Here is a 12,505-nt window from a genome sequence, read left to right as displayed (position 1 = left end):
TTTAGATATGCCTCATATATTTTAGTTTTGCATTATGTTTAAATAATCAGAGGATATTTCAAGATTTTAGAATTTTTGTCTTGATTTTTTCCCCAAAATTTGTCTTCTCTCATTTCATGAAAATATAGTTTTTCCAAACTAAATATAAACGTATCTCATTGAAATACCAAAAATGTCAACATTGTTTTCTTTTTTGACATGTACCAAGTGGGTGTTAATTATATATTCTCTGTCTTTCTGTATGTGTGAGTTTCTTAAGTGTATTCATGCTTCAGTATTATGTTTTTTCATCCTTCCCTGTATAAATTTGACACTCAATTACGGGAAAATGAAAAATAAGAGCATCACAGATGCTTTTCCTTTCCAAGAGCTGGTGTTATGCAGTCTACAGTTGCATAGTGGTCATTTTCTTTTTCTTTGTTTCTTTTTTTTTATACTAGTCTTTTTAATTCACTGGATAAAAAAATACAATTTCTACCAGAAACATGTCCTCTTAATAATTCATTAATGAATGAATAAATGACATGTGATATATGCATATATTTTCACACACAAATAAATACTACTCAGTAATAAAAAGTGGAATATTGTCATTTGTAACAACACTGATGGATGTGGAGATGGTTATGTGAAGATTCTGCAGAATTGGAATATTATCAGCTGCAACTTTACACTGCCTGTGTTGTTGCTGACTGACAACCCCACATGCATTCTGCTCTGTCTTTACCTGCCAAGTCCTAACGAGAAATAGCTGGTATTCACAAAATCCTCACTGGCTAAGATACTTCAAATTGTGTAACTTCAAAATTTTAAATTTGTTTTTTGATGAACTCACCTAATATCTCTTGCTTTGCCCTAATAAGCTTAATAAAATCTGAGTACATTCTGTCTTAAATTCACAGCTAGTAAAACTATTCATCTTGAGTTTATCGATATTAGACATAAATTTTCCTTTTGATAATGAGTTATTTAATCTATACAAAGATTTCTTTTTAGTTACTATTAATGATTAACATCAACTGAATTCATGTTATATTACTTTTCCTAAATATTTCCCAGTGGAAACAGCTTTGTGGCACAGTAGTATAAGCTGCTACTTGAGATGCCAGCATCCCATATCAAGATGTTGGTTCAAATCCTGGATGCTCTGCTTCTGATCCAGCTTCCTTCTCATGTATCTATCAGAGCAGCGAATGATGGGCCAAATACTTGGAACCTGCCACGTATATGGGAGACCTGGATGGATTTCCTGGCACCTGGCTTCAATCCGGCCCAACCCTGGCTGTTGTAGCTAATTGGGGAGTTAACCAGAAGATGGAAGATTTCTCTCTCTCTCTCTCTCTTTCAAATAAACAAATGAATAAATAAATAAATATTTTTAAAACTCTACCAAAGAACTAGGTTTTGCATACAACCTTAATTTTCTATAAGCCTTACTTGGGCAGGAGCATTGTCTATTTTTTCAAAGACAAATCAAAAGTGCCTAGAAAAGTTCCAGAAAACAAAGTGGATATCCAATAAGTAAATACTAATTGAATGATTTTTTTTTTCTTTCGAGTAGACTGAAATGAAAATTTAATTTTTGATAATCACAAAATTTAGGAACCTGAATCTATAATCTGAACGTGAGGTTTCAATCAGTTATGTGAAAATATTAAATATACATAAATTATGTATTCACCACCTAAGAACTCTGTCTGGCAAACTTTTTTTTTATTATTCTGGAAATTGTAATATTTGTGATCAACCAGAAACAGTGAAAATATTATGTTGTGGTATCAAGCAAGATAAGAACTGTCTGTTTTACTTGATGGTGTATCAAAAAGTCATACATTAAACAGGGACTATTCTCAAAGATATTCTAGTTCTGATGATTAGTCAGTAACCTTGTCTACCACCAATAACTTTTAGACTTAGTCTAAAACTTTACTTTCAACTAAAACTTTTATTAGCCAAAATGCGGTTCGCAGCACTTATGCTCTTATAGCAGGTGCTAGTTTAAAAAAAATCCAGGTCCATTGTTGATAAACTTTAATTAAATAAAGTTAGACAACTTTTTTTTTTTTTTTTTTGCTGAAAAACAGTTTAGATTATTTAATAAACCACTGGTCAGTATGACTTTGTAAAATTGGACTTACACTAATCAATATTTCCTTAATCTGTTTGAACCTGAAAAAAAATGCTTCTCCTCTACAGGGCATCTTGTGGGATTGCTATTCTATATATATCACACTTTGAGACATCCTGTACAGAATTTATCTTATATCTAATTCTTCTGAACTGATAATCTTAATTACTGGCTTCTATAATTCAGGGTTCTACTGTTTTGGTTGCTACTACTATAAGGAAGTTAACTTGCAATTTCAGCATTCATGCTGTATTTTTCTAATTTTTTTTGTGTGTGTGTATTCATTTATTTGAAAGGGTGAGGGAAAGAGAGAGATTGCGCGCGAGAGAAGCCTTGCTGGTTTATTTATCAAATGCCTGCAATAGCTAGGGCTAGGCCAGCATGTAGCCAGGACTTATGGCTGGGTCACAATGAAGTCAGGAGCCTGGAACTCATTCTGAATTTCCCACGTGGGTAACAGGGACCCACGTATTTGAACCACAACCTGCTCCTTCTCAGGGTATGCATGATCAGGAATGTAGAATCAGGTGTAGAGGTGGATCTTGAATCCAGAACTTCTGTATGGAATATGGACATTTTAACCAGCTTAACCACCATTTCATGCACCTGGACCACCTCCACTGTGAAATTTTTGAAATAAAGTGAGAATTTGAACTGAAAAAATCAACTTATTTAATACATATTCATTTATGAACTACTGCAAAACACTCTGTTAGCATAGAATACATATTAATCAGTTGCCAAATTTCTTCAAATTCAGAAGTAGACAGAATATTTCTTTTAATGACCTATGATTCACAATTTAAAAATGCTGTATCCTTCCTGGCTGCATTGATAATCTTATTTTTATACTTTTTATTTACTAGTAATATTCATTTCATTTTTAAGCCTTTATTTTTATTTATTTGAAATGCTGAGTGAGATTGGGAGAGACAGAGAGAGAGATTTTCCATCTACTAGTTCACATCCCAAATGCCCTCAACAGGTGTGACTGAGCCAGACCAAAGCAGAAGCTAGGAACTCCTTCCAGGTCTCCTACGTATTTGGCAAAAACCCAAGTACATAAGTGATTATCTGATGTTACCCACGTGCATTAGCAGGCAGCTAGATCTGAGGCAGAGACAGGACTTGATCCTAGGCATACACAAACACTGGCTCTAACATGTCTTTAATGGCTAAATAGCTAGTGAGCTCAAGCTGTGTGCATTATATATTGACAACAAATTTATTGCAAGGATATGAAATAAAGAAAGGCAGACAAAGTTCGTAGGCAATGGTCATCTCATTGAAGGAGTTTGGTTATGAAATGTTAACCAAACAAAGGCATTATATGAAAAGAATATTTTTAAGCAAAATGAAAAAAAGAAACAAAGTGATTGCCCTGAGGGATGAGATGCAGTAGGAAGTAACCATGATACCACACAAAACAAGAGAGAGTAAAGACCAATTGACTTGAGTCTTGGATGATTCTACTTTGAGTCATATTGTTTTAAGGATATCAGGTCATATTTTGTTTTGTGTAAATCCAAGCCCCTTCCTTGATTCCACATAGGGTACTTGTTTACATGATCTCATATCTTAAATGCTGATTAGTGACTTTCCAGTTTAGGGAATCATACACATAAATAGCAGAGGAGAAGTATTACTACATACTAGAATACAAATATTAGATATAATTTTATAAATATTTTAATATACACGAATGCATGTTAATGTATATGTATATAAAATATCCATAATATATGTTGTGAAATTAAGGTTTATAAATGCATAAATTGGGATGTGAAGACTGGATCAGAGGAGGTTGGAAAAAATCGTACCTTCTTGGGCTTTCCTCAAAATTTACCCAAAGGCTGGAGACTATTTTTAAATCTGTTTCTCTAGCAGTACAGCTTCAGTGGGAACTTCCTGCCTTGTGATTTACTAAGGGAGTGCACTGAGGAGAAATCAGTAAGGACGTGAGAAAAGCAAGATAGGGAAGAAAAGGAGGTATACAAGATGTGATTCCAAGGACAAGATTTATTCTTTCTGGTCTGGTGGGAGCCTTGGAGCATAAATGACAAAACAGTTTGTCCTAACGTCAGGTCAAGAAGCAGAGCTTTTATATACCAACCACATCCCTGTTTATTGTTTACTCTAGGTTGCCAGGTAGAGGGAGACAGGACATAATGGTATAACTGCTCATCACTTCCAGGAAAGTGAGTACAATGGTTAATTTTATGTGTCAGTGTGACTGAGCCATGGCATGCCCAGATAGTTGGTCAAACACCTGGTGTGTCTGTGAGAGTGTTTGTCATAAATTAACTTCTGAATTGCTAGTCTGATTTGATTGCCTCTCCTATGGGGTTAGGTCTCATCCAATCAGTTGAAGGGCTGAATAGAAGAAAAAATATTGACTCTTTCATTAATAAAATGGACCTCCACCCACCTGATTGCTTTTGATCTGGGGCATTATATTTTCTTTTGCATTTAGACTCAAATTGAAGCTCTGGCTGTTCTATATCATCAACTCTCTTGGTTCTTAAGCCATCAGACTCAGAGTGGAATCACACCATTAATTCTACTGGTAATATAGCTTGCTGACTGCAGGTTTTAGAACTTCACAGACTCCACAGTAATGCATATGTAATGTATCTCTCTCTCTCTTTCTCTCGTATGTTCTGTTTCTCCTATAAAATGAGAGATGGCTTTCACAGTCTGGTTGAAATCCTCTAGAAATATTAGTCAATGAGATATATTAACAGAAGCACCCTAGGAAAGCAGTAGAAACAGTCCCAGGGTATATGAGTACAATGCCAACAATATCTACTGTGAGTTTGCATCTTGCTTTCATTAGATAATCCATTTCATGTTTGACTCTTCTACATACATTCTAGGAGACTACCAACAAACAAATTGCATATCCATGCATCTTTTACTCCCAACCTGTGCTCCAGCCAGTCCTTGTGAAGGCTAAACTTCTAGATATGAAGTGACAAAAATTTTTATTCTCTAAATTCATTTTCAAGTAAATCTCATTTCCTATTGACTTAAAGCCATATTTAACTCAACACCCATTCTCAAATAATTTTCAAGATGCTAAAGCCACTTTTTTATGGGTTCCCTATCATTTAGTTTCAACAAACTCACTCCTTGAGCTAAACTACTTCAATATTCACACTGGAGAATTAACAATTAAAAACACATATGTAGTGTATTGGAGTGAAATGGACATTTTGAGATTCAGTCGTTGTTTACCACCCTTGTCTCCTCTGTTGAGGAACAGTTTTGCTTTTTTTTCCTTCATACTATTTGTTAAACTATTTTACTTAGAATAGGGATAACCCTATGCTCATTAAGTATCCTGAAGTAGATCTTTGTAAAAATTAAGGGTGGGAATAGGAGAGGGAGGAGGAAGAAGTGTAGTTTCCTGGAGAGCATCCCATTCAATATAAGTTTTCTTTACACAGTCAATTTCAGGAGAATATGCAGTAAGCTGAGGAATAGAAGATACATGTTAATTTTTTCTACTTTGTGTTTTAAAGTTTTAACACCTTGATCAGCAATTATTTTTTGGAGTTTAGTATAAAGTCATTTATATACAATACATTTTTAATGTTGAAATCTTATTACTCATGACTATAAATTCAACTTGGAAAATTCCTCAGATGCAATTTTCCAGTAAATGTTTTATTAAAAGGAACATATTCGATAGAGAACAAACTATTATGAACAACATATAGTCATGATTTTTAAAATAGTTTATTATTACAAATCGTTAAAGAAAATAATGATTATGGTAATAATAACAACAACCACATCAGCGTTGGCATAGGAACATATTTCATCTCCAAAGAACTCTATGACCCTATTTTTTGACAGGTAGAGTTATAGACAGTGAGAAAGAGAGAGAAAGGTCTTCCTTCTGTTGGTTCACTCCCCAAATGGCTGCCACGGCTGGAGCTATGCCAATCTGAAGCCATGAGCCAGGTACTTTCTCCTGGTTTCCCATGAGGGTGGAGGGGCCCAAGCACTTGGGCCATCCTCCACTGCACTCTTGGGCCACAGCAGAGAGCTGGATTGGAAGAGGAGCAACCGGGACTAGAACCGGCACCCATATGGGATGTGGGTGCCGCAGGGGGAGGATTAACCAAGTGAGCCATGGCGCTGGCCCCTATGACCCTATTTTATGACCTTTACATTTGAGGAAATTGTGGAATTTGAATTCAGTCACTATGGTTTGCAAAATTCTCTTCTGTAAAGCAAACAAACTCCCAATACCTGTACCCCCAACCAGTATTTAAAACAGTGTAATACACATTGAAACTATAATCATACACATTTGCCCAAAACTTCCATGATCTGAATATTGTTTCATTACTCCTCTTGTTTTGGCTCTGAACATAAATCAGTAGGTGGTTATTAGGTGTAATCTACTGATCAAGTGGAAAATCATGTGCTTTAACACGTCTCTTAAACAGTGTTTGAATAATTTAGTTTGCTATTTACTAAAAATCTGGCGACCCTGACCTGATTCCTGGAATGAGCAAGTGTACATGGGGTTGATTCTACAGTTAATGAAGGATTACAGAGGCCATAATAATCATTCTTAGGAGAAAGTACAGTGGCATAGAAGTTGGGGGTCTAGGGTTTAATTTCTGCTTTATAAGTAGCTATTTTGTTTTAGCCAAATTATTTAACTCTATGAGAATAATTTTCCTTTGCTTTAAAAGTGAGCAAGCAGGAGCTGGTATTGTGGCACTGTAGATTAAGCCTCCATCTGTGAGGCCAGCATCCCATATGGGAGCTGGTCCTGACTTCGATTCCTACCAGGCTCCCTGATAATGCAACTGGGAAAACACGGAGGATGGTCCAAGTGCTTCAGACCTCACCACCCATGTGGGAGACTCAGATGAATTTCCCGGCTCCTGGCTGTAGCCTGGCCTAGTCCTGGTTGTTGTGGCTAACTTGAAAATGAACCAGGGGACTTGAGGAGTGAACCAGTGGATAGAAGACCTCTTTGTTTGTGTCCCTTGTCCCTGTAACTCAGCCTTTCAAGGGAAAAAAATCTTTAAAAAATAATAAAAAATGAAGAGTTTAGAATTTTGACCTAGATCAACTTGAAGATTCCCTCCAGGTCTATTCTAGCATTGTAGGCTTCTATGTTGCAGAATCTCATTAGTGGTGTTAGTTACAATTATGCCCCAGTGAAATATAATAGGTTGCTAGTTTGTATATGATAGATCCTGTTGCATTTAATATTCCTCTTCTTAGTTTCCATTTTGGGACCCTCTTCTTCCTTCTCTAAAACCATTGCTTATACAAAATAAAGCACATGAAAGGGATGCAGGTAATTTAAACATTTTAAAATCATTCAGCAAGGTAAATTATAAAGACTAAAGATAGTAAGTTTAATGTCTACGTTTAGAAAACAGTTGTTAATTCAGACAGTATATCAGTTGTTCCTTTCCTGAACTGAAGAGAGAGACAAGGTAAGGGATCATACTTTACCCAGGTAGAGAAGTTACAAAATGTGTCAAGAGAGAAGTAGGACTTTGGGAAAGATGTCCTTACTTGGCTTTTTTTTTTTTTTTTTTTTTTTCCTGTGGCCCTAGAACAGTTAGAAGGCTGGCTGAAACAATTGGAAAACAGGAGTTAGAGGGAGCTAAAGGAGCTATCTGCAACAGCTGAAGCAAAATGAACTTTTCTGCCGAGAAAAGCAGCTTAGTTACAACCATCTGAGCTCAGACGTCAATCCATCCCCAAACAGGACAAGTGTGGGTGATATATGGAAAGGGTATTTTAAAATCTGCTTGAGCTTGCCAATCTGGAGATTCGCCCAGGAAAGAGAGCCTCAGAAAAATCACGATGGAAACAAGCAAATTTTATGAAATTTATGCAGATTTGGAAAGCTACAGAAGCTAATTGGAAAGAATCCCACTGAGAGTCAGATAAAGATTTCATCATCAATAATTACTATGACAGATAGCTTTTCTAACTGTCATTCCTTTCTGTCTGTTGCAATGACTAAATAAGTATATGGGTTAATTTTTTGAAAAATCATGTTGAAAAAACAACTTTGCTCACATGTCCTTATCTTAGTATTTGAAGATTCTTACATGCCTTTTTCAAAGATGGATATACTGTCAAGCAGAAGTATTAGAAACATTTATTTCTGAATTCAGAAGCTTTTCATTTTCAATGCTCATATTCCTTTATAATTAAAGGATTTCAAAAAATTTAAGTAATACAAAATATTTAAGTGATACTAGATAATGATAGTACGCATTTTCTTTGGTATAAACAGAATCTTTTTGTCAGCAAAGTGATGTCAACACATTGAATGTAACATCTTGAATTAAAAATAATATTAATGCTTATTGGCTGTGTGTTAATGGCTTTTTCAGACATCAGCTGGATAATTATGATTTATTCCAAATTAGTTTTTTTAAGGAAAATGTATCACACAGGCAAGTTAAACCCTTTCCAGTAAGATCGTAACAGCTTCAAAGGGAGACACTGGGGTGTTAAAGAGAAGCACATGACTCTTGGTGTCACTGGCAGAGAGCTATAGTTTTAGTGTGTTGAATCACTACAAGTGATGACATGAATGATTGGATTTTACAGCAGCAACTTAATTTGAAAGAAAAAGACATTCTGGTTAGGAGGTCTAGTTAAAACTTCTCAACAAAGTTATAAAAAATGAAAATATGCCAAAAAATTTCAGATAACTTATTTTTAATAGAAAAGAAATTCTATGGTACAGTGATTCCTTTATAGATAATAAAATAGTCTTGGGTTAATGAAAATACTCCAGATGGGGTATAAGTAATTTCTTTATTTTTGTAAACTATTTAACATTAGTTGTTGTGATGGTCATCCTTGAGATACTTATTTAAATTGCTTAATTCTAGTATCTCAAATGACAGTGTTGTTCAAGGACAGCTAGATGAAAAGACAAGATTAACTTATTTTTAACAATTAAGATGTTAAAATATAACTGAATCCAGAGAAAGCAAAATAAGATCAAATTGCCTGCAACTCCAGCTTCCTACTGATATCACTTTGGGGGGCAGTAGGTTTTAGCTCAAGTACTTAGTTCCTCTTGTACCACCCACGCGGAAGATCTGGACTGAGTTACCAGCTCCTGGCTTCAACCTGACCTGGCCCCAGCTGTTGGGGGCGTTTGTGGAGTGAACCAGCAGATGAAAGACCTTTGTCTCTCTGTCTCAGTCTGCCTTTCAAATAAGTAAAATGAAACAAATAAGAATCAACTGTTCTGTACTCTTTTGGAATATATTAGCATGGATGCATTCACTTTAAAAGATCAGCATTAACACTATCAGCCCAATTATCATAGATCACTGCTGATAAGCAGACAGCAATTATTGTATGCAGATCCTCAATGAAGCAGTTGTTTTAGGTTACATTGTGAGGCAGCTTGGAATAATTCTGATCAATTTTAAAGAGTCACGACATTCAAATTAAAAGTGATGTTAAAGGAAGAAATAACTAGTAAAGTGCTAGTAATCAATCTCTTTAACCATCATTAGTCAAAATCCTTTACTACTTCTAAACTTAATGTACTTTCTACTTTATTCTTTTTACAGTGAGTGATATAGGACATAACTTGCTTTTGATTAAATCATAATTTACATATTTTCTGATTTGGAACAGATTTTTATAGAGCACATATCATTTAATATTGATAGCTCTCATTCAAACTAATTTAAATAATTATGTAATTAGTTGTTTAATGTCTGTCTTTCCACAACTACTTTTCCAAAAAGAATAATGTAAAAACCAAGATGCTGTCTGCCTTGTGACTGAAACCCCAGAACCTAGTATAAGACCTTCCATGTTAGGGAGTCACTGTGTAAGGAGTTGTTCAAAAGTGGAGTGTATGCAGAAGCCAACAGCTAGTCACTAAATCAAAGCCAAGTTCTGATCCCGTTCTCAGGAACTAATTTGAAATTGTAAGTGACAGCATATAAGCATCAAATGCATGGATATATTTCTCAGTGACTTGAAACTTTGCTCTTGAATAAACTATGTGTATAATGAGTAGCTTTATTGAATCATTTTGTTGTTCTTATGATGTGATTTCATAGTTTGCTATTTATGGAAATGTCTGCAAGTTACACTTTATACTGCATATCATGATCCTAGGGAGTTCATGGCTAGGGGCATTGATTCAGTTCTTACAGGGGAAATTAGATCTTCCAAGAAAACTTTCTTTTTCCACAGAATTTGTAACTTCAACTCTAGAGAAAAATGCCATCCTGTTGTAAAGGGAAACTACTGGATCCAACACCAGCAGCTCTCAGCCCTTCCTGTCTCAGACCCTGAATCATCAGGTGACTGATTAGCTATTGCTACGGAACTATACTATTTTAAATAAGCCCCCTTGTGGCTCTGAATGTAGATTGAATTAATGGTAACCAATGGTGTACATTTTATGCCTTTTCATTCTAAAAGCAATTCCAGGAGATAAATGGTAGCATCCCTGTTTCAAAGATAAGAAAAGTGAGACAGTAGTAAATTTTATGTCTCTATTCACATGAATGATTATTCTGAAATGAAATGAAGATGACAATAGGTGCAATGTTATTCAGAGCATATTCTGAACAGTAAATATGAGAAAATCACTGTGATTACTGTGATCTATTAGCTAAATATGATGTGTACAACACAGGGTATAATTATGATTTAATCCAGGTTGCAGAGCTCTACAATGGGGGAAACACACCTTGGGTTGATATAAAATTCCACACATATAAAACTTATCAAAGGATACCAGCTATAGAAATATAAGAGTTGTTAAGAAATATTGAGGGGGCCGGAGCTGTGCTGTAGCAGGTTAAGCTGCCATCTGAAATGCTAGCAAACCATATGGGTGCTGGTTAGTGTCCTGGCTGCCCTACTTCTGATCCGGCTCCCTGCTAATGTGCCTGGAAAAAAGTAGAGGATGGCCCAGGGACTTGGGCCCCTTCACCCATGTGAAAAATATGAAAGAAGTTCCTGGCTCCTGGCTTTGGCTTGTTCCCATCCCTGGCCATTGCAGCCATTCAGAGAGTGTACCAGTGGGTGGAACATCTTTCTCACTCTGTCTCTCCCCTTCTCTCTGTAATTCTGATCTTTAAATAAAAAAAGATTTAATAAAAGAAATGAGACTTAATTTTTATAATTCTGTGCGGTATTGATTATTAAAATGGTAAGTCTTTTTTTCAAAGTACAACCATGTCTTTCAGAGTATCAGCTAGCACAGCGTGACTGGGACTCTGGACAACTCAGAGACATGGGTAAACATTCTCATTCTGCCTTGGAGATGGGAAGTAGCTAGGCTGGCATTGTCCTTCTCAGAGCTTCATCTTGATGAGGTAGCTCATCAAGTAGGGACATACTTGTGGTCCAGCAATTTTTTTTTTAAAAGGCAGAGTTACAAAAAGAGAAAGAGAGACCTCTTCCATCCACTGGTTCATTTGCTAAATGGCTACAAAGGCAGGGACTGGACCAGGCTGAAGCCGGGATTCTGGAACTCTGCTGGACCACTTCCTCAAAGGCTACTGCAGCCAGAAGCCAGAAATCTGGAACTCCATCTGGAACTCCCAGGTGGGTGACAAAAGCTCAAATATTTGAGGTATTTTCTTCTGCCTTCCCAGGCACATTAGCAGAAAGCTAGATCAGAAGTGGAACGCCAAAGCACTGATATGAGATACTGACATTGTAAGCAGTGACTTAACCCACTGCAGCACAATGCCAGTCCCCTCCCCCAGCACTATTTTTACTTTTTTTAGAATTTATTTTAATTTTTAAAGATTTATTTCTTTATTATTTGAAAGGTAGAGTTACAGAGAAGCAGAGGAAGAGAGAGAGAGAGAGGTCTTCAATCCGCTGGTTCACTTCCCAAATGGCTGTGATGGCTGGAGCTGGGCCAATAAAAAGCCAAGAGCCAGGAGGTTCTTCCAGGTCTCCCATGCAGGTGCAAGGGCCCAAGGACTTGGGCCGTCCTCTACTGCTTTCCCAGGCCATAGCAGAGAGCTGGATCAGAAGCAGAGCAGCCAGGACTCAAACTGGTGCCCATAGGAGATGCCGCACTGTAGGTAGCAGCTTTACTGCTTATGCCACAGTGCTGGCCCCACCCCCAGCACTTTTTAAAACCTTTTTTCTTGGGCTGGTGTTGTGGTGCAGTGAGTAAAACCAAAGCTTGTGATGCCAGCACCCCATATGGGCTTTGGTTCATGTTCTAGCTATTCCACTTCAGATTCAGCTCCTTGCTAATGTCCTGGGAAAAGCAGTGGAGGATGGCCCAAGTTTGTGAATGCCTGCCATCCATTAGGGGGACCAGATGAAGCTCCTTGCTTCTGGCTTCGTCTGGCTCAGCATTGGACGTTTTGG

At 36.6% G+C, this 12,505-nt stretch overlaps 1 long non-coding RNA gene across 1 annotated transcript in view; it reads left to right on the top strand.

The window, feature by feature from the left end:
• LOC127482892 (uncharacterized) overlaps positions 1 to 9,784 on the top strand; it is a 261,324-nt gene extending 251,540 nt beyond the window's left edge. The window contains exon 3 of the long non-coding RNA XR_011388069.1: positions 4,269 to 9,784. This is a non-coding gene — a long non-coding RNA (uncharacterized lncRNA). The remainder of the gene's footprint in view (positions 1 to 4,268) is intronic.
• The last annotated feature ends 2,721 nt before the right edge of the window (positions 9,785 to 12,505 follow it).

The sequence above is a fragment of the Oryctolagus cuniculus genome, chromosome 4 (assembly GCF_964237555.1).
Source record: "Oryctolagus cuniculus chromosome 4, mOryCun1.1, whole genome shotgun sequence".
NCBI classification, from domain to species: Eukaryota; Metazoa; Chordata; class Mammalia; order Lagomorpha; family Leporidae; genus Oryctolagus; species Oryctolagus cuniculus.
Note: the sequence above shows the minus strand (reverse complement) of the source record. Positions and strands in the feature narration are given on the sequence as shown.